General features: G+C 37.7%; 1 protein-coding gene and 1 long non-coding RNA gene across 15 annotated transcripts in view; one reads left to right on the top strand and one right to left on the bottom strand.

Annotated features, from left to right (window-relative positions):
* LOC144280635 (uncharacterized) overlaps positions 1 to 13,822 on the bottom strand; it is a 58,654-nt gene extending 44,832 nt beyond the window's left edge. For all 6 annotated transcript variants that reach the window (XR_013349070.1, XR_013349071.1, XR_013349072.1 and 3 more), the window contains exons 1-2: positions 13,731 to 13,822; positions 3,326 to 3,426 (exon numbers count right to left, since the gene is read on the bottom strand). This is a non-coding gene — a long non-coding RNA (uncharacterized LOC144280635). The remainder of the gene's footprint in view (positions 1 to 3,325; positions 3,427 to 13,730) is intronic.
* EXOC6B (exocyst complex component 6B) overlaps positions 1 to 22,302 on the top strand; it is a 612,331-nt gene that overhangs the window by 434,007 nt on the left and 156,022 nt on the right. The gene's annotated exons all lie outside the window — the stretch shown is intronic.

The following is a 22,302-nucleotide window of genomic DNA, read 5'->3' as shown; positions in this document are numbered from 1 at the left end:
ATATACAGAGAAGGAAGAATGGGGCTTTGGGGTGGGCAACCAACCAGTGGCATTGGTTTAACAATAAGTCTGATGAATGATTGGGAATCACTACATGACTACATCTTGTCAGAACTAAAAGATAAAAAGGATTGGAGGTGATAAGGCTAAAATATATGAGCCTAGAGGAAGAGGAGTGATGGCCTAGGAGAAGCACTGGGGAATAAGGAAGATACCCATGTTAGGCCTGATACTGAAGTACATTTTATGTAGAATGAGCAGCTTCTACTTGAGAGAACTGTAGGCGAATTGGTATCCTTCGCAGAGAGCTAGCTTTCAGTTAAGGCTAAAAGGTGAACAGATCACTTAATGAAAGGGTGGAAACCTAATAGAGTTTGTTAACCTGCCAAAGGGGTTCCAGAGAGCCAGTACTATATCTGAAAAGCCATTTGATATTGGCCATAGCCTTTCAGACTTAGGATCAGCTCAAAGCCAACATTTGTAGGACCTGACAGTGTCTCCAATAACCATTTTTTTTCCTCCGTATATTGTGGAATCACTAAGGTTCATCAGTTTTAATGTTTCATTTCTGATTGTCAGTAATTTGTCTGTCAAGAAACTTTCATGGCCATTTATTTTACTTTAAAAGAAAGAATTCTATTCTATGTTTTTTGCTATACCATCCCCCTAATTCTTTTTTTCTTTAGATGCTCAGTGGTCTATAAAAAAATCTTAAAGAAATGATACATAAGATTCAAGTAACTATACAGAGGCGTATAAAAGCAGCCCCAAATGACAAGATAATTAACACTTACATCTTTCTACCCAGTGGTGTGTGCATGCAGTATTTTCTCTATTGTCTGTGAGTCCTTGCAAGAACTGTATAGGTCCTGAAAGAAATCAAACTCTGGACAAGGTAGAATGTGAATGTACCTTGAGTGTTTGCCTCTGAGGCCTGGGCTGCCATTTTCCTAGATCCCAAGTACATAGAGGAATTGTATGCATTACCATGAGCCTGAGATATTTAGCTAGTATAGTGTAGTCAGTAAGAACATAGAGTTCAGAGTCAGTTCAACCAAATGGATTCAAATCACCACTTGGATTTAGTGTGGCCATGTGTAAATTCTTTAACTTCTCACAGCACCATTTATGAAACAGGGATAATAATAGCAACTAATAACACAGAATTAAATAAGAGAATGCATGAAAGGGTTTATTTCATGGCCGGCAAAACAGTAACCATGAATTAAGTGGTGGCTTCTCCGCTTACCATTAGCAGTAGCAGCCCAGCAGCTAATACATATCCAGAACGCTCAGAGGTCTTTTGTAGGCCACTCAAATCTTTGGTTAGTTTATGAATCAGGTAGGTTTGGAGAGGCCCTTTTATTTGGCATAAGAAATTTATTTTTGTTTTTGGTAGCTGTCTGTGAAACTTCTGCAGTTGTCCTGAAAGGTCTGATCCAGAACCAACGATTTTCCGATTCTCGGAATGATGCTCTTGTAAGATAACAGTAGTTGGCTCAGCTGCTTACTAGAAATAGTACCTATGCTGAGGGCATCATCTAGTAGAAATGTTGTTGTTATGCAATTCTTCCTGACAGGCTACTAAACCACCTACCTTTAAAGTGGAGGCTATTAGGAATTCAGGAGGTGTGAAGAAAATACTCCTTTCCCTTTCGTAATTGCCAGTGACCTCTGGGTATTTCTGCTGTGTATAGATTTCATCTTACACTTTCATACATTAGTATGTCTTAGATTTGGTTTTGGATGTTGGAGCACTGGAACCTGGCTGAGAAACTGGATTTTGAATACTAGGAAGTCTCGATAGCCTAGTACTTTATTTCTTTAGCCAAACTTGGATTGCTATATCATTCCTGTACTTCCTAGTCAGTCTGTGTCTGGATTTGGAATTTCCTAAGCTTTCCCTTTGTGCATTCTAAATAAAGAGGTCTAGGATCATAGGCAAGCTCAACTACTTGGTTGCAGCATTAATTCAGTAATCTGTTCACTTACTCAACAAATATATGTGGAGCCCCTACTCTGTGTAGAGTACCAGGCTGGAGGCTGGAGATAAAATGGAAAACAGTGGATTTTAAATAGGAGAGTGACTTGATTAGGTTTGTATTTTTGAAAAGGACTCTGCAATTTATCAGGAGCCTTCAAGACCAGTAATAAGACTGTTACAGTATAGAGATGCATGATAGAGATGAGTTGGGAGCTTCAGCCTATTTCTGCATGGTAATTCAAGCCATGAAAGTGAATAAATCAACTTATTTAATCTCCCTGAGTCCATCAACAAACTAAAAATATTAATCTCTATTCTGTTTGTCTCACAGTATTGTTAGGAAGTGAACTGAGATAATGTATATAAAATCATTTATAAACATCTATTTGATTTATTTACATTAATCATTTCTTTATCCATATGCTTTTATGTGTTTTTCTTATTTTCTTTCCCACTTTCACTGTTATTTGGTTTATAATGTTAAATGTTTTCGGTTTTTAGTTATCTACTCAGGTCCCTAAATTATTCAAAATATTGGTATATTAAAAGTATAATATAATTAAGCCAAATCCAGGGCACATTTGGTTAAAAAGAAATGCAGCAGAAATCGAATCTTTTAAAATTTGGAGGAATCCATTTCCCAGGACCCATTAGTCTTTTGCACGGAATAAACTCGGTCCTTGAACAATAAGGTAAGATTGCCAAATTCTCTCACTTCTTTAATGGTCAAGTTAATCTGGCCTTGGTTTACTGTTTGGAGAAGGGCCCCAGAGTCTTCCATTTCACCATTCTTATCATAATAGCCCTCACTTTACAGGTCAGGAAACCAGTGTGGAGAATCGGAGAATCTGCCTAAACTCAGGATTTTGGAAAACAACTTCAGAGTAAATTCATGATCTCACTGAGCCTACTATGATAGAACATAATGGCAGAACACCATTTGTCACTTACCGTCTGTAAATCCCCACTCTAACGGAAAGATCAGATAGCTTTCTGCATCCATAAAGAACTAATTTTAGCTCAAAAGATCCAGTAGTTCCTAGACGTTTTAACATTTTAATATCTTTGTAAATATTCACTAAAATAAATGGCTTTGAGTCACCTCATGATACACTCAGGTGTGTTTTAGCTAATGTTAATCAGGTAAACCTTAATAGGCTGACTTGCTTATGATTTTGCCACTGGGGCTTCAGAACTAAAGAATCTTTATAAAGTGATCTCTGTGAACCCTAAATTCCCAAACAACTGCCAGTTGGGATAAATGCACTCATTTATTTTGATTTTCTACAGTACTTGAACCCACCCATCCTTCACTCCCATTCCATGTAATTAATTATCTACCTTTGGTCACTCACACATGAGTCTGTCTTAGAGAAGGCTTCAGGCATTCCATTACCTATGTCCTCTTGATGTGTGAGAGAGAGAAGAGAGTCCTCAGGACCCTGGTGAGAAACATAAGGAAAACATATGTGACACATCCACACTATATCATTCTTCTTTTGCAGCCTTTGAAGTTTATATTATGCAAAAGGAGTTCTGGCCCTTAAATAACATCTAAGCCAGTGCTAAACCCAAATCTGCCTCAGCCCACCAAGCAAACTGTTAAAATAACTTCTAGCTAGTACATTCAATCAAGCTTTTCCAGGGAGATGCCCTATAGTAATTAATTTGTCAATCAAATTATGTTTAGTTGTCCTTGAATAAGTAGTGCAAATATGCATATCCCTACAGTTTTCCCTGTTTTTGCTGAGAGTCCCTAGAAAACTCTTATTTATATTACCTTCTGGATATACTTCTTTTCTTCTTTACTTTTATTTTGCATATCACCCTTTGAGCCCATGTTGTATTTAGATCTGAGTCACAGGGCAAGATTCAATGAGGGATGGAATATAGAGGAACAGACTGCTACTGCTTTGGCAAGGAGGACATGGGGGAGAGCATTCTGGAGAAAGCTGAGGGATCAAGGCTCCACAATTTCTTGCAGTATTCTTACATTTATCAAGGAAATATGGTGATTATGAAGATAGCTGGCATATCAATACATAACTTGAAAGATCAAGTTATGCACTTCATCTTCAACCCACTCAGCTGCCCACCTGCAGATAAAAGGGAATTCCTGCAGTAGAGACTCATGATGGTTCTTTGTTTTCTTGGATTTTTGAGCTCCACATTCTAGCAAGGACCAGAGTTTGTCCCATTTTCATGTTTGCTCAGTGTTGTTCAAAGCTTTCTCATGACTCATATTCTTCAATTTCTTTAAATTGATCAATGGCAGCACAGCCTAGTCCTCCAAAGCTTTACCCTCAGTGGGGACTTAAGAAAATACCTCCATTGTGAGGTTGGCTGCCACATTCCTCAGACTGTCAACTTCCTGGGAAACAATGAGAGGTCTCAATGCCCTTTTCCCTGCAATCACCTGCTAACCAATTTCAGACATTCTACTTTTTCTCTAAAGTCTTTTGTTTGCCAGCTCAATCCCTAATAATCTGTCTTAACTAGACTATGTGTATTTGTAAGGTACAGAAATCTCTTCAAACCAGTTAAGGAATAAAAGGAAAGTTTATTTTAATTATATGCATTTCGTAGAATCCAAGAGAAAGGTAAACAGTAAATCAGTTAGGTTAGGAATTGTGTCTGCCCTGATTGTTCCTGTGTCCTTAGCACTTAGGACAGTGCCTGACATATGGTGCTTGCTTAATAAATATTGGTTGAATGAATAAAAATGACTTGATTATCAACTGCCTCTGTTTCTGGAGCTCTTCTGTCAGCTCTGAGAATGAGAAGGAGTATAAGTAGCAAGAAGCTCGGGTGGGTATCATGTGATGAGCATAATAGCAAGACAGCCTGCAATATGGTTGGAATCCTAAGGAATATTCTCTTAGGAGGATGTACACCTAGAAGGGCAGTGATTAGCAACTTTAGTACACATATCCTACCCACCAACTTCTATGGATTATGAAGCCATCTTTGCCACCAACAGTCAATTTGAAATATATAAACTGTCTAATACGGAGTAGTTAAAATTGTAGGTGGTAGACAGATTGACCTTCGAAGCCTGGATCTTCATTTGGTTTCTTTATACCTTGGCTAGATGATTTCTAAATTTCCATTTAGTTTAAAGATAGCACTATTGGGATGTTTGGGTGGGTCAGTGGTCGGGCGTCTGCCTTCCACTCAGGGCATGATCCCGGAATCCCAGGATCAAGTCCCGCCTCGGGCTCCCTCTGGGGAGCCTGCTTCTCCCTCTGCCTGTGTCTCTGCCTCTCTCTCTGTGTCTCTCATGAATAAATAAATAAAAATTTTTTAAAAGATAGCATTATTTATTATGGGAGGAAAGAGCATGTGGATATTTTATGTAGAGAGTTGTAAGGATTAAATAAGATAATACATATGAAATGCTTTATGGATCCTATATACATAAATATTTGTAAGCATCAGTAAATGTTAAATGTTTATTAGAATTTTCATATAGTTATATACAATGCCATGTTCTCCAGAGGACTTATACCTAAAGTGTATGGAATCAGAGAGCAGGTTCTGAGTGATTACTGTCAAGGGCTCTTATAAATTCAATGACCATTGGAATAGGTTAATAATTTTTTTCTCAGAGACACTTTCTATAGAATTCTTTAAGCCAGGATTGTCTCAGTCATCTTAATACTATTTACTTTTGGATGACATTGGCTCAGGAAGAAAGGCAAGCTGTATAGTGAAGACCTGACACACTGCAGTAACCTTTGGCGATGTCGGTGTGGTTGTGGATAAAATTGGAGTTGCCACAATGAAACATGTTAAGCAGTCCTGAATTTCAGAGGACACTAAAGGGTATGAATACATCTCTTGGAAACTCGGCAATCGGGACATGAGTACTGATAGAAATAGATTTAAAGGAGAGAAGTTGGCTCTCTACGAAATTAAATAAATCTTGGAAATGTTAAATCATTGTAACAAATGGCACCATTTCCTAAGGGATTCTTGTGAAAAATTTAGAATTTACTTCCTTTCCAATTAAAGTATATTTTTTATACTTGATCCAAAGGACACTTTTCAGATTGTATCTTAAGCATTTGGTACCTCTTCAAGTCTTAAAAGGGAACCATCTTAAGAAGCGAAGGTTTGAAGAGAGTCAAAAGGAAGAAATTTGAGCTTAGTAAAATTTTAAACCCAATCTCTATAGGTTATATGAAAATAACAGATACCTCTTTTCATATGGTCTGTATAGTGCTCGAAGATGCAAATGACCTGTGAGTAGACTATTGAAGGACATGTTGTGTGTTTCAGTATCATTAATTTCAGATCCCTTAGCTTTTATCTTCAACCTCATCTTTCTGAATTATAATTTTAAAGCAAGCTTTCACTTTCTGCTCTCATTCCATCTGGGAAACATTAAGGTAAGAAGATTGATGATAGATTTTGGGTTCATATACAGAAAAATAAACTTGTTTTTTTATAATTTGCAGTGCTCCGCACATGGGCAAATCTAAGGATAATTAGTCGTTATTGCCTTTAATGTGATGGAGACAATAACTTGCTCCATGAGGCAAGCTCCATGGTTAATGAATTTTGTCTTTTGGTTGATTGACTGGTTAATGGAATCAGAAAAATATTTTATGTCTCTTCTTTACAATAATGCTTTCATTCTCTACTGGAAGTATAAAGGAATTTGGGTAGCCAGTCTTAACAGAGCATATTTTTGTTTATGCATTTTATCATTTTTTTTCCCCTTTTCTCAGTTTCATTTTGTATTTCTGTTTCTAATTCACATTTTGATTCAGTATCTGCAGCAAAACTTACAGATTTACAAGGGAGAATCATGAAATTGGCCATTGCATATGTATGTATACAGTAATTGAGAGTTCATTCTCTGCGTTCTTTGCTTTCTCTGCAAGACCTATATCTATCCTGTGCAAGAAGTCAGATTTAAAACTCAAGTATAGGGACACCTGGGTGGCTCAGTGGTTGAGCATCTGCCTTTGGCTCAGGTCATGATCCCAAAGTCCAGGGATTGAGTCCTGAGAAGGGCTCCCCACAGGGAGCCTGCTTCTCCCTCTACCTATGTCTCTGCCTCTCTCTGTAGGTCTCATGAATAAATAAATAAAATCTTTAAAAATAAAAAATAAAATAAAAAACCTCAAGTACAGTGGAAATTTATAGGATGAAAATAGAAGCCATAGTCTGGTATCATTTTCTCAGGTACACATCTCCGAATCAATATATTATGCAAAAGTTTCTTCAGAAATTTACCGATTGCATGGCTTCGTCCCTGCCCCACTTCCCAAATCCTTACCAGTTCTTTTTTTTTTACCAGTTCTTTTTAAATGCAGCGTTGAGCTTGGATTTTCAGATCTAAAATGATGCAGGAAGAGCACAAACTCCAAGTATCTTCCTTCTATCCAAAATAAACAGTACAAAAGCCGTGCTTTGTTTGCTATTGTCTTCCCATGACTGTAAGGTTTGTCATGCTAGGTTCTATGCTATTATGATGTGCCTCTCTGCTCTGGAGAATCCAAATAGAAGTCTTCCCTGCCATTAAAATGGCAATGTCACTTCTCTTTGACTATGGATGATAGACCCTGTACCCTATAAGAGGACTCTTCTCAGACATGGTTCAATGAATAGTACCCACTCGGCGGCTATTTTGGTTTATGGGCTGAAGTTCCTTGAATTCCAGAAGATAAGGAAGTCATTGTCTCCCTGAGCCCATTGCCAGACACCTGGTCATTTGATAGTAGGTGCTGCCAACCTGAGCAGTGAGGGCAGACAACCTGCTCTTCCTCACCATGGCCTAAGATGCCATCCTTGTCAAGCAAATGGAGATGGATCGTGCCACTCTAACCTTGTTATATATCACTGTCAAGCCCTGCTGTTGGTTTCCAGAGATTGGCCAACACAGACAAAGTACTTTTACTGGTAGTGAATGTTACCTTGGATTGTTTGTAGGGCCTAATAGTGTTGAGGGAGTACGAAGGACCTGATACATGAAGGATCATAATTTTGAATTAAGGTTCTCTTTCTGTGGCAAACTTTCTGAATACCCTAAATTCTGTCTGGTAAATGTGGTAACCCCATCTCTAAATAAGGATGGTGACTGATTCCTCTTTGAAATTATTTAAATTTTTCTTCCTGATTTTATTTCAATGGATATTTTGGGGGTGGTGGGGACGGGTGGTGGCAGGAGATTTACCTTAAACAGCTGATAGTTTCCAAAAGGCTATTTTCCTGCTGCATAGTTTTGGAAAGGAGAATACCAGATTTTGTTTGTTTGTTTGCTTATTCCAAATTTGGTGCTCCTTCCCTCTTTCTCTACATTTTCCATTTTAGCTGTTTCAGATTTTATTCCTTATTTTTTCACAACATTGAGATCTTATTCACTTTGGGAATTTTAGGGACCAGAACAATTAAGAAATGCCATTTCAAAGAAGGAGAAGAATTAAAACTATATTGTGGTTATTGCTACTTTCCTGTCACTTGCCCCTGGTCCCAGACTTGGTAAAACAGGTTTTCTTGGTAAAACCTTGGTAAAACAGTAGAGGGGGTATATCATAATAGTTTCTTACTTTCCAAAGCCTTTTGACTATTTCTTCATTAGAAACTTAAAAAAAAAAAATTAAAATTTTTCATTAATCCCTATGATTTGCTTTAAAACACCCAAAAGCATTTTTAGGGAGAAATGAGCCAGTAGAAAAATCACTCATCTTTATCATTGCAAACCTGAGACCTCACCATTAGCCCCCGTGCAACATATGGCCATTTCTTTCTGCTATATCAGCTAGCTCCAAACATCACCTCAACTGAAAGTTATTTACTTCTTTAGCATTACTGCCTCCTTCCATCAAGCCATTTGTACATCCCTTATAGTCAAGTAGGCCCAAATCTTAATGCCTGTAGTAAGCCAGAGTCTCCCAAAAATACCTGATGCATTCACTGCTCTCGCTTGTCTTCAAGTGTTTACACTGAGGAATTTTATACATTTCATATTTTCATTGACTCTAACTTCATGTCTTTGGGGCTGAGGCTAGTAAACTTATTTTAATTGGGCCATTTTATAGGGTATAAATCAGGAAGCCATATTAAATACCATATTTATTTAAAAATTATTTTAATTGGGGATCCCTGGGTGGCTCAGCGGTTTAGCGCCTGCCTTCCGCCCAGGGCGTGATCCTGGAGTCCCAGGACCGAGTCCCACATTGGGCTCCCTGCATGGAGCCTGCTTCTCCCTCCTCCTGTGTCTCTGCCTCTCTCTTTCTCTATGTCTATCATAAATAAATAAATAAATCTTTTTAAAAAATTATTTTAATTGTTGATGACAGACTTCTACCCCGGTCTGCAAGAAGTTCCCATAACATTCTAATCTATCTACTACACCTTATACAATCTCAAAAAATTGATGAAAGTACTAGTTCTTCATAAGACATTTTGAAAGAAAACACTTCATGTCTTTCAATGATTACTTGCTCTTCAGCATTTAACAGATTCTGATTTGAGTTAAAACATCTAGTATGCTTTTAGCATTACAAATTATAAAAATTTATCTTCATTCTCTCTTCCTCTGTTTTATCTGTGTGTGTGTGTGTGTGTGTGTGTGTGTGAGAGAGAGAGAGAGAATGAGAGAGAGATAGAAGTTGAGGAGACCTGAATTTCTCCAGAAGATCACCTTAGCATTTACAATTTTTATACTTCTAAGATTGGAATTTGGAAAACATGAGGGAAATATCATTGCCAACACTTTGATTTAGAAAAGCTAAGTTTCCTGTGAGTCAATGTATAGAATTTTATAAGTTTTGCCTGTAATGTTCTGTGATTATGTTTGATCTATATTTTACTTCTATTTTCCATTCCTTTCCTGGGAGGAGAAAGTGGTATGGTGGGTCACTGGTGGAATAATATATACTTGAATGGGTGAACTGTGACTTTTGTCTTTCTCTTTGCTTGGTCACTAAGTGGCTGTGAATAATGCACTTACTCTTTCTAAAAATCTTTTTACTCATTTGTTATATATGAATGATTTGGACTAGGATATCCAATGAACTACATGGGTAGGAGTTAGCTACTCAAATGGGATGAGGTAGGTTGGGAAGGACGTTCCGTCTAAGGCAGGTATTTGTATAAATTCTGGGAGGAAAAAAAAATGGCATATTAGAAAACTAAAACTAGTTCATTATGAATGGAGAATAGGGTGAAATGAACTGGGACAGCCAAGAGAAAATAATGGAAATATAATCAGTGTTAGATCTTGGAAGACTTGTTGAGAAGTATATACTTTATTCTAGGTACATAGGGAGCTGGTCATATGTTTTGTGCATGAGAATAACATGGCCATTTTCTGCTTTAGGAAAATGACTGTGGCAAAATTGTGAAAAATGCGTAGAAGAGGGCAAGCCAAAATACAGAAACTCGTAGGGTTGCCAGATTAAAAAAACAGGATGCCCAGTTAAATGTGAACTTCAGGGGGAAAATTGAATTTCAGATAAGCAATGAATAATTTTATATAATGCTGCATGATACATGCAAATGTCAGGTGAGATAAGGACTGAAAACGTGTTGCTTTAGTAAGGAGGAAGCCAAAGTAAATTTTAGAGAGAGTACTTTCAGTGGAAGTTGGAGTGGTAGAAACCAGATTACAGAGAGGTCAGGAATGAGTGGAAGATAAAGTTGAATCAGTGCTTGTAAACAGCTCTTGCAGAAATTGAGTTTGAAAGAGAAGAAAGAATAGGTTGTTCATTTCATTGCCTGTGAGAATTTCAGTGGTTATTTTTCTTTATATTGCCATGATCAGCCTAATGATTTGGGACTGTTTAATAGCAAATAACACCAAACATTTTATATAATATAACCTAGAATTAAAGAAAAAGAATTCTTCCTTTATTTTCCTTGTAGGCATCAGTAAAACTTGCCTATTCATTTTCCTCTTCTTTCTGTCATTCTCTTCCCTTTCTTCTGAATGATATGCCTTTCTGGAGAAATTCAAATCTCCATTTTTCATCAAATCCCAGCAGTCAGCCTGCTTGAGGCCTGCTCTGTCCTCTAATTCGCTGGAATCCCTTTGTCAACTGTCTGCCTATCAGTGGATGGAAACAAGGTATAGCTTAAGCCCCTACCCAGACAGTTAACCAGGGGAAAGAGTGAGGTTCTCTACTCTTCCCTAGAAAAGCATTTTTGAGAGCTTTTCAACAAGGATCATTTGAAAGACTAGAGTGCTTTTAATACTTGAAATGTTCATTTATCTCCTGTACCTTCCAGCACTTAAGATATTCCTTTAAAAGCACCAGTTTATCATGTAAAGAAGTTGCTTATGTGTCTTAAGAAACAATTATTTTCATTTCCTTTTCCTCCAGCTAACCTAAATTCTCTTTAAACACTAATCTTCCTCTCAACAGTGCCTAGGAGTTAAAACCCTTAATCCTTCCTCTAGAGCTCCAGAGCTGTGTCTCCAGTCAGTTCCTTGACCCTTTACCTAGTAGCTATCAGCCGAAGAAGGGCTCAGGTTGCACTAACAGAGATTCTCTTCTCCTTCTTTTGTTTTTTGTTTCTTTGTTTGTTTGTTTTAGGGGGAAAGAAGAAAAGGGAAAACAGACCCTAAACTGAGTTCTTAGTGGCACAGTTTATGTTCTCTAAGTAAGATGGATTCTGAAGATCCTTAGTTTAGGTCTTGACCTCTGGAGGTAAATCCATTAGCCTATGTAACCAGAATGGGAGAACAGTATTTATGTTGATACTGATGTAATGCAAACATTTAACATGGATGTCAGATCATTGTTCTAATACTTTACATTAAATTTCCATTTTAGGGGAAAAACTTCCCAGCAGATACTAGAAAAATTTCATGAAGCAAAGAGGCAAAGCTAGTAAATATAGAAAATGTTAACTTTCTTTGGGCAAGCTATGTAGAACTTTTTAGTTTGCCATGTCAGAAATGATCTCTAATAATGAAGAGTTGTTTTAATTTAGTATCTTAAAAATGTTAATTCAGTGAAGAAGTGGCTAGATGGCGGGGAAGCATATTATTTTATTATATCCAGTCCCAGTAATTTTTACATTAATGTGTATATGGCTATAGCCTAGTTATTAAAATGGACCCAATATCAAGTTATATTACACTTAATCTAGATTGGACTTTGTGCTCCAACAGTAGATCTCTGACATGAATTGAGTGTCCTACAATTCAATCCAATGCTAGCACTAACAACCTAGAGTTATTGCAGACTACACAAGTTAAGAGTCGGTCCCTTAAGACTGTGGGTCTTCAGGTATCACTTCAAGTCTCAGGTCTCCCAGCCACTCATACTTCTTCCTACCTGACTGCAGATTCAGGGCTCCCCACACTCCCTTGGGTTCAATAATTCACTAGAAAACTCACAGAAATCACTGAAAATTCTATACTCTCGATTATAGTTTTATTATAAAGGCTGTAACTTAGAAAAAGCCAAATGAAAGATATGTATAGGTCAGGGTTCTGGGGAGGCAGGAGACAGCAGAGAGTTTTCACATCCTTTCCTCGTTAGAATCTGGGCACATCACCCTCCCAGCACATCGGTGTGTTCACTAATCAAGAAGATTTACTGAGCTTCAGTGTCCAGAGTTTTTATATGGGCTTCATTTCATGGGCATGATTGAATAAGTAATTTGCTACATAGATAAAATCAATTTCCAGCTTCTTTACCCTCCCTGGAGACTGGGATTGGTACTGAAAATTACAACCTTTTTTAAAAAAAGATTTATTCATGAGAGACAGAGAGAGAGAGAGAGAGAGAGAGAGAGGCAGAGGGAGAAGCAGGCCCCGTGCAGGGAGCCTGAGGTAGGACTGGATCCTGGGCCTCCAGGAGGCTCTGGGCTGAAGGTGGCGCTAAACCACTGAGCCCCTGGGCTGCCCAAATTACAACCTTCTAATCATGAGCTTTGTCTTTCTGGCTTGTCCAGCCCTTCCCTTAAAACTAAGGGCCTACTTGAGCAACCTTGTTAGCATAACCTGGGTAGGGTCAAAAGAAGCTCATTGTGAATAGCAGCTCTTATTGTTCAGGAACTTTCAAGGGTATTTGAAACTCCATTTCAGGAGCTGGGGACAAAGAACAGATATATTCTTTATTATATCACAGACTTCAAGAGTATATTTGATTTAGTCCTCTAGCTTTAAGTAAGCAAAAATATTATTACCTTCATTTTACAGCAGAGACATCTGGAAATAAAAACCTATATGCTCTAACATCACATAAGTAAATTCTAGAAAGGACTGAAATCTCAGTTACCTTAGCTAATGATATAGCTATTTTGTGGACATCAGCTTTTATTATGAGACTTAGTTTTCCTGGCAAATTGTGAGAACATCCATGAAATACTAACTACTCTCAGTTCGAAAAGTATTGACCTAAAAAAAAAAAAAAACTAGCATTTTTACATTTGGAAACTTCCCATGTGAAACCAACCTTAGTCATTTCTCTGATTTTCAGCATTTTTCATAGAGTTATATGATATACCTCTACCCTGTTCTGATAGTGAGTCTTGAAATTTTCCTTTTAACAAATTAGCATTTATTTTATTTTGCACCTTATAAAACATTTGCAGTTATAGATCAGGATTGTTACTGTCATCATTGGCTGGGGAAACTGAGGCAATTAGCTTTGTCCAGAAACTTACATACTCATCAACAATCATTATTTGAAAAAACTGACACCCTACTGCTTTTTCCAAAAATGATTTAAGACCACTTCCAAAAGGATAAATTGAAAAAAAAAATAAGTAAGTTAGGTACCGTAGCCTCCCATTATCCACAGTTTTGCTTCCTCTGGCAAGATCAACTGTGATCTGGAAGCAAATGATTCTCCTTCTGATGTATTGTCAGAAAGTCAGTAGTAGAATAACACTACATCACAATGCCTACATCACTTGTCTCCTTTATCTCATCACGCAGGAATTTTATCTTCTCACATCATAATAAAAAGGATGAGTATAGTAGATCAGATATTTTGAGAGACCACATTCACATAACTTTTATCACAATATATTGCAATTGTTCTGTTTTATTATTAGTTGTTAATCTCTTACTGTGCCTAATTTGTAAATTAACATAGGTATGTATATATAGGAAAAGAACATAGTATATATGGGGTTCAGTACATCTGCAGTTTCAGGCATCCACTGGGTGAGTTGGTACGTATTCCCCTGCAGATAAGGGGGTACAACTGTGTAAGAAAGAGAAAATGGTTTGAAGAGAAGAAAGGTAAGAATACAAGTATCAGGATTTTAGTATATAAGTATCCAGATTAATAGAGAGGTAATATAAAAATGTATTAGCAGGCAAGGTGAAGCATATAAAAAGTATATTGCTTTCTGAGGGCAACATACATTTATAATATGAGCTGAGTAGAAGCCATTGTGTAACATCATGGACATTTATTTCAATCATAATTTCGTAGCCAATGTAGAAAATAGAACTCATACTGCTATAAATTTTCGGACTGCTCATTCTTTGTCATTTCAAAATCTGAAGTCATTCTTGGCACAACTAATTTTTTAAAATTTATTCATGAGAGACACAGAGGCAGAGACCTAGGCAGAGAAACACCTCCTCACAGGGTACCTGATGTGGGGCTCGATCTCTGAACTGGGATCATGCCCTGAGCCAAAGGCAGATGCTCAACTGCTGAGCCACCCAGGCATCCCAAGCACAATTAATTTTTTTTAAAGATTTATTTATTTTTTAAAGACAGAGAGAATGTGAGCTAGGGGAGGGACAGAAAGAGAAGGGGAGAGAACCACAAGCAGACTCCCCACTGAGTGTGGAGCCCAATACGGGACTGGATCCCTCCACCCCAAGATTATGACCTGACCCAAAACCGAGAATCAGACACTTAACCAACTGAACCATCCAGGTGCCCCTTGGCACAATTAATTTTTTTTGAATTACTATTTTTTATTGGAGTTCAGTTTGCCAACGTATAGCATAACACCCAGTGCTCATCCCGCCAAGTGCCCCCCTCAGTGCCCATCACCCAGTCACCCCAACCCCCCGCCCACCTCCCCTTCCACTACCCCTTGTTCATTTCCCAGAGTTAGGGATCTCTCAGGTTTTGTCACCCTCACTGATATTTTCACTCATTTTCTCTCCTTTCCCTTTATTCCCTTTCACTAATTTTTATATTACCCAAATGAATGAGACCATATAATGTTTGTCCTTTTCCGATTGACTTATTTCACTCAGCATAATACCCTCCAGGTTCCTCCACGTCGAAGCAAATAGTGGGTATTTGTCGTTTCTAATGGCTGAGTAATATTCCATTGTATACATAGACCACATCTTCTTTACCCATTCATCTTTCGATGGACACCAAGGCTCCTTCCACAGTTTGGTTATTGTGGACATTGATACTAAAAACATCGGGGTGCAGGTGTCCCAGCATTTCATTGCATCTGTATCTTTGGGGTAAATCCCCAGCAGTGCAATTGCTGGGTCATAGGGAAGATCTATTTAACTCTTTGAGAAACCTCCACACAGTTTTCCAGAGTGGCTGGCACAATTAATTTTAATTTACATTCATTACAGTTCACATTATTTAAAGATGTGATATCCAGTGCTATAGCTACCAGCCTCCAGTGGCCATTTGAACGTTTGAAATGTAGCTAGTCAGAAACGAAATGTGCTGTAAATGTAAAATACATACTGAATTCTGAAAAAAAAAAAGAATATATATATTTTTTAAGTAGACATCATGCCCAATGTGGGGCTTGAACTTATAACAACTCAGATCAAGAGTCACATGCTCTACTAATTGAGGCAGGCAGGTGCCCCAAATATGAAAATTTTAAAATATTAGTTTCATAGGTTTAAGATTTTATTTATTTATTTATTTGACAGAGAGAGAAAGAATACAGAGGGAGAGGCAGACTCCCTGCTGAGCAGAGAGCCCAATGCGGGGCTCAATCCCAGGACCCTGAGATCATGACTTGAGCTGAAGGCAGACACTAACTGACTGAGCCATCAAAGCACCCCTAAAATAGTAATTTTCATGTTAAAATTGAAGTTTTTTATATAAATTGGGTCAAACAAGATACATTATCAATTTTAAAATTAATACTTTTGTGTTTTTAATGTGTCTACTAGAAATTCTGAAATTACACATGGGGCTTATGTTTCTATTTGCACAGTGGTTTTTCTAGAAAATTGATTTTCACTGTTAGGTTAAATGACCTGCAGAATCCTTCTCCAAATCCTTCTGTAAAATTTCAGATAGCCACAGCTTTGTGTATATGTTCATAGAGCAGAATAATCAGTACTGAACAAACACATGGATAAAATTAAGTCCTTAAAAGCATAGTAAAAATGTCAAGGATATAAAGTTACTACTTCAGAGCACTAGTCTTTCTCATCTCTCAGGAAGCCCACCTCTCTCTCTCATGGTAGAGAGAGAGAGGTGGGCTTTCCAGAGATTATACACAGAAGCACTGCTGATTGCTAATTAGGAGAAGCTTCTTTTCACCATAATTTTAAAAGATATATTATGAAATCGGCCTTTATTTTGCAAAATTGTAAAGCATTCAGGAGCTTCAGAGGGAAATTATAACTTAAATTAAATTATAACTTTGTACAGATCTGTATATTTTTATGATTCTATTATTCCTAACTAAATGGAAAGGAATATTTAATATGCATATAAAGGAACATGTAAAGTGAATATTTGTTTTTAGACATTCCAGGTGGGGGATGAATATTGAAATAATAGAAGGACAGACTTAGAAGGATCAGATTCTAACTAGGTCACTGACTTAACCTTTTGGGCCTTAATTTTCTCATTTATAGGAGTCCTCTGTAGTTATATATGCTCCCTTCAGCTTTAGGATGGTAGGTTGTAGACTCAGTCCTAGCTCACCTTTTGTTCTGTTTGTGGCTGTTATTTTTCTTTGGAATTTTAAGGTGAAGTCCACTGCCACGTGGCATGATTCTATTCAGTCACTTGTTACTGTCTTGACCTGCCCCAACCTGTCTTCCTCTGCAAAGAATCACATGATGCGAAAGTACCTCTGTTGAATTTAGTGAGTGCTGCGAAGCATTCTTATCCATCATTTATAACATTATTTCTTCAGAGAAAAAAATAGCACTTTATTTCCATAAATGCACCAGTGCCCCCCTGGACTCCTTGAAGATAGGAATTTACATCATCTCGGTCTTTTTTTTCTTTTAAAGATTTTATTTATTTATTCATGAGAGACACAGAAAGAGGGAAGCAGAGACACAGGCAGAGGGAGAAGCAGGCTCCATGCAGGGAGCCTGATGTGGGACTCAATCCTCAGAGTCCAGGATCACGACCTGAGCCAAAGGCAGACGCTCAACCGCTGAGCCACCCAGGCACCCTTCATCTCTGTCTTTTAAATCTTGAACAGAATTGTTTCCAAGTTTGCTAGATTCAGCTAACTAATTTCATTAAACTGTTTATGGATTCCTCTTGAATGTTATATAAGAAGTAGAAATCAGCTCCTCTGATTTTCTAGGAATGTGTGCTGTCACTGACATCCATCACTGAAAGTGCCAGGACCCTCTTTCCTCTCAGTGGTACCGGATGGGGACAGCCAGGTGGAGAGTGATTGGCCTTTTAGCAGCAGCGTGGCAGTTCCTTCTTGCTGGAGGCCATTTCCTCGCTTACAGGAGATTAATTCTTTTTTTTTTAGATTAATTATTTATTGATTAAAAAGTCACATTTACTGTCCCAGTTTTCAGTGGTCTCTCAGCAGAAGGAGCTTGGAGAATTGAACTTAGAAAATTAAACATTAATAGTAATTTGTAAGTCTGTAGTGCTCTTTGGCATTTGCAATCGGATTTTAGTATCATCACTTTTAATCAGATTTCTCCCACAGAGCTTTGAGTTAGCCTGCTCCCCTCTGCCCTTCTTGGGGAGGGAGACATAGTAAGTTGCAAACTTAAGGTATGGAAAAGCAGAGAATGACGTGCAGCACAGAGCCATACCCTGGCTAAATAAAGGTGTCTGTTTCACATGATCACATGTCCGTGTGAGCGCACTGAGACCCGTATAGTCAGCTGCATCTCCAAGGTGTTTTTTTTTCTCCCATCCCCCTTTTCCTGTCTCCTTCCTTGCTTCCTTGATAGCTGTCTCTTTCGTTCTTAACTTCCTTATGCTCTGGCCGACCTTTCTCTGACCAGCAGGGCCCTGAGTGAATTCCCTGCGGAGTCTATCAGCTCCTCTCTGTAATTAGCTTAGCCGAGCCACTGTGAAGTGATGCAAGAAGGGGTTAGCTTCCCCAGAGCCATACTTCGTAGTCTGCCACACGCCTTACCTGCGGCTCCAGGGAGCCAGATACCAGGAAACCATTATGTTAATACAGCAACAGTGGCTTTTATTTTTTCAATCCCACAAAAAACACATGTGACCTGACATGATCTTAAGATATAAACAAGTAGCCAGCATACTTTGGGCTCCTGGGTACTAAGTTTTCTTTCTCACCTGGCATTTTGGCCAGAACGAAACCTTGAATCCCTTCAGTGAGGGCTGGTGATACTATCTTACCCATCCCAGTGACCTGGAATTCACTGGGAGCAAAAGTAAATGATAGTATCCAGGGACCTCTGGTTAACGTTTTGTCCACTGTCTTTTCAACTTCCTCTTTTTTAAAACAATTATGGTTTTCTCCAACAATTGCTGTATTACCTATTTGTCAGATATTGTACTAGTTTTGCTTTTCTGAAATAAATGTTACCTTGCTGCTCATCTTTTTTTTTAATTATTCTTGTTCCATGGGCAATTTGCATAATATAGATCTGCAGTTTTGTGACTCAGTAGACCCTTAAAAACATGATTAGTTCTCCTATGAAGAACTAATTTTATTTTCTGTTTCTCACAACTTGCTTTTGATAAACTCCCAGATGTCCTATCTAGATATACAGATTATAGACTAAGACAGTCATTTTGACTCCTCAAAGCTCCTTCTAATCTGACTCTACCATTTTATTCTAATTAGAGTTCTAGGGTGTTTATAAAATTTTTCTTTCTTCAGCCAAAAGTGAATGTACTGGATAATTTTCAAGTTTTTAAAGTTTTTTTTTTCCTTCTCCCTCTAAGTGACAGTGTTAGTTAATTTATAAGATCAGCCGTCAAGACATCTAGAAAGCATTTTAAAATTAATGGAATCCTTTCTTAATCTCTTTCGGTAATTTTATGTCATTATAATGTGAAGATTATTAGGAGTGTAAACCTACAGAATATTTTTCATAAATTAATACTGTTTTTTAAAATGATTGCCAAAAAAATAAAAATAAAATAAAATAAAATGATTGCCAAACCTCCTAAATTGAAGTGTGTATGAGAATGTAGAGAAATAAGTAAAATGCTTTTTGTGTGTGATTTAATTTCCTGCTGTACCTTCACTTAATAATAAGCCTTCTTTTCCATAACTTTTACACCTCCTTTTCATTTTTTTAATAAAAATATTTTCTTCATAAACTTCAGTGAGTTGACAGTTTCCTCACCAAAAGATTTTTCACATTTGCAAATTGATTCTTGGAGCCAAGCCCCCATAGCAGCTTCAACTCTGAGAGTCCCTCCTGTGGTGGCATAAGGGCAGGAAAGAGCTGCCAGGCAGAGCAGAGCTCTCTGCAAAATGTGTCAGTCATAGTCCTGGGCTCCACTAATCTGAACCAAGTTATGAAGAGGGAGCTTTCCTGCCAGCCTCATTGGGACCTTGACTTGGTCCCTGAGTAACATACGCTGGTCAAAGGTCTGGGTTTGGGTCCGTGTGTAATAGAGCAAGCACCTGCTAGTCTTGCAATGCTGAGGCTACTCTATAGAACTCCAGGCTTTGGAAAACACTGGTGTTGGAAACAAACACTTAGGAGACTGCAAACCTGCTACAGATCCTGGAATCCAGAGACAAGTCCAGAAAGGGACTTGTTTCTTGTGCCCCATATGTACATTGGTTCCACTCAGTGACAATTGCATACTTGTACCCCTTTTTATGATTTCAAAAAAGGAAGGTTTCCATTTGTGACGCTAAAGAGAGGCTTCTTATGTTTATGTGTAGGCGTCAATTTGTATAAGCGTCAGCCTATTATATAGACTGGGGCTTTTTGCCCCCCACCAACCTAGAGTCTTCTCTTTCTGTCAAGCAGCATCTGGGAATTTGGGTGTGCAGACCAATCCCAGTTGCCCGTAATGCTAAATCTTGAACAAGTTATCTCTCTCATTACTAGACAAAGTATGACTAAATCAGCGCCTAATTTTGGTGTGTGTGCATGTGTGCGTGTTGTTTCCTTTTCTTTGATTATGAAAGTGGTCTGTACTCATTTTAAAAGTTTATAAAATATAAAGAGGAATAAAGCCCTCTTGTAATCTTTCTTTCTGTAACAGCCTCAGTTAACATTGTGAGATGAGTACTTACACGAGTTGTGTTTTCTATGCATGTTATATTTTATATAGTTGGAGTCAGACTGTACACAAATGCTCATTTACTTAGAATAGTCACAGTTTCTTATGCTATTAGCACTTTTCATATATCTAAAGAATGGATTCTAGAACAGCCATGTTTTTAAAGGTATATTGCATCAGAAAATTACAGGATATCTATTTTATGCATTTATTGCAATTCTTAAATAACACCAATAAAAATTACTGTGTTGTGGCTAATGTACTGTTAATTAGTCATATCAACTTCTTTTAAGTGAAAGACTTAAATGTTTGCCTGTAGATAAATTTGCAGTGTCAACTCACTAACTCATCACTGAATGGTAGCTGAATCAGTTCTAATGTTTTGTCCTGGATATATAACAGTGTTTCACTAACTTTTGTTTGGTCACCAGCCCTCTGAGAATTCAGTGAAAGCTATGAACCTTCTTCCCAGAGAACTGTATGTTCACACAAAAAACTAATTGTAATGATAATCAATTATGATATGCCAGGCACTCTGCCAACTGCTTTATATGTGTTATTTCATTTAATCCTTATAGTAGTACTATAAGGAATGCACTGTTTTCTTCATTTTTGAGAAAAAGACATTGAAGCTTTAAGGAGATTAAGTAATTTTCCCGTGCCCATAGACCCAATATCTTGGGCTCAGACTCTAATATTTATGACCTCAAAACCCATCCCCTTAATCATTGTGTACCAATTCTAAGGAGCTCATAAATTCCTAAAGCCTGCTTATTGATACTCATGTTAAGGACACATTGCCTATTGCAATCCAAAGATCTTCATTGGTAGTGAAGAGTATGTGTGATTAACAAATCTTTCTGTTTTTGTAACTTATTTAATTAATATATGAGTATTTGTTAAACATCTACTATTTTAAATACTTGTTAGGTTCAGTGATATGGTCCTTTTCCTTAAGGGGTTTACTTATCCACATGGGAAGACAAGAATTATATACGTAAAACAATGAGAAAAAAATATAAACATGAAGCTGAAAATACAGTAGACATTTCCATAAACTGTATGTGAAGTCAGTCTCTTTGCCATTCCTTGATGCAGTTATCCTTCTTTAATTCACTGATTTATAAAAGGAGAATCAAATCTGAAAGGCCACTGTGTCCTCTGGGAACCTGGAAGATTCAGTGGTCATAAAAATGAGGCCCATAAAGTGAGACTCTGAAAACTAAATATGTATCACACCCAGGAATCTGTGTGGTTTCAGCAGTGTCATCCTTTTGCCTCAGGAAGCATGCTCAAGGAGATGTGAGGATGTGTAGCCAGCTCTCAAGCATTTAAAATACGTATCAGAGGGTAATCCTGTTAAGTTGGACATGTATTGATAAGCAGAACACCTTGATAGCTGCTACTTTTGACTCAAGAAAGGTTCCTACTAACAGAAAGGACTTCATTACCTCAAATGATGCAACATAGCCTCCACTCATGCAGGAGCAATAGAGGAAGACTATACCGACCTTGGATGCAACCCATCAGGCATAGGAAGCTTATTTAAACCGACCACTGACAATCAAGGCTGTCAGAAAGAGTGGCTGTGGCCATGATTCAAAGAACTGTTTTCTGTAAGAACAGAGTATGGGAAAATTGTACATCTGACTTGAGCAGCTGCTATCTCCAAGGTTAGCACGCGTAATGGCAGTTGTAAGATATAAAGGATGGGTTATGTCAGGCTTTCTATTAACATGGCCCTCATCAAGAATGTGTACAGTTGTAAATTTTGCTTTCTTAAAACTTGAATCGTTTGGGCTGTAATTTGATAGAATTCATTTACAAATGGCATTTGAACTTCCTTTTCAAAGCAATTAGAAATCTAGCGCTACTAATCGTGCTAAATAGAGTTTATCTTCTTCCACTTACAACGGTCGTTTTTATTGAAATGTCTAAAATAATATTTTCTGT

Source organism: Canis aureus, chromosome 12, assembly GCF_053574225.1.
Source record: "Canis aureus isolate CA01 chromosome 12, VMU_Caureus_v.1.0, whole genome shotgun sequence".
NCBI classification, from domain to species: domain Eukaryota; kingdom Metazoa; phylum Chordata; class Mammalia; order Carnivora; family Canidae; genus Canis; species Canis aureus.
The sequence above is the reverse complement of the archived record's forward strand: the minus strand, read 5'-3'. Positions and strand labels throughout refer to the sequence as shown.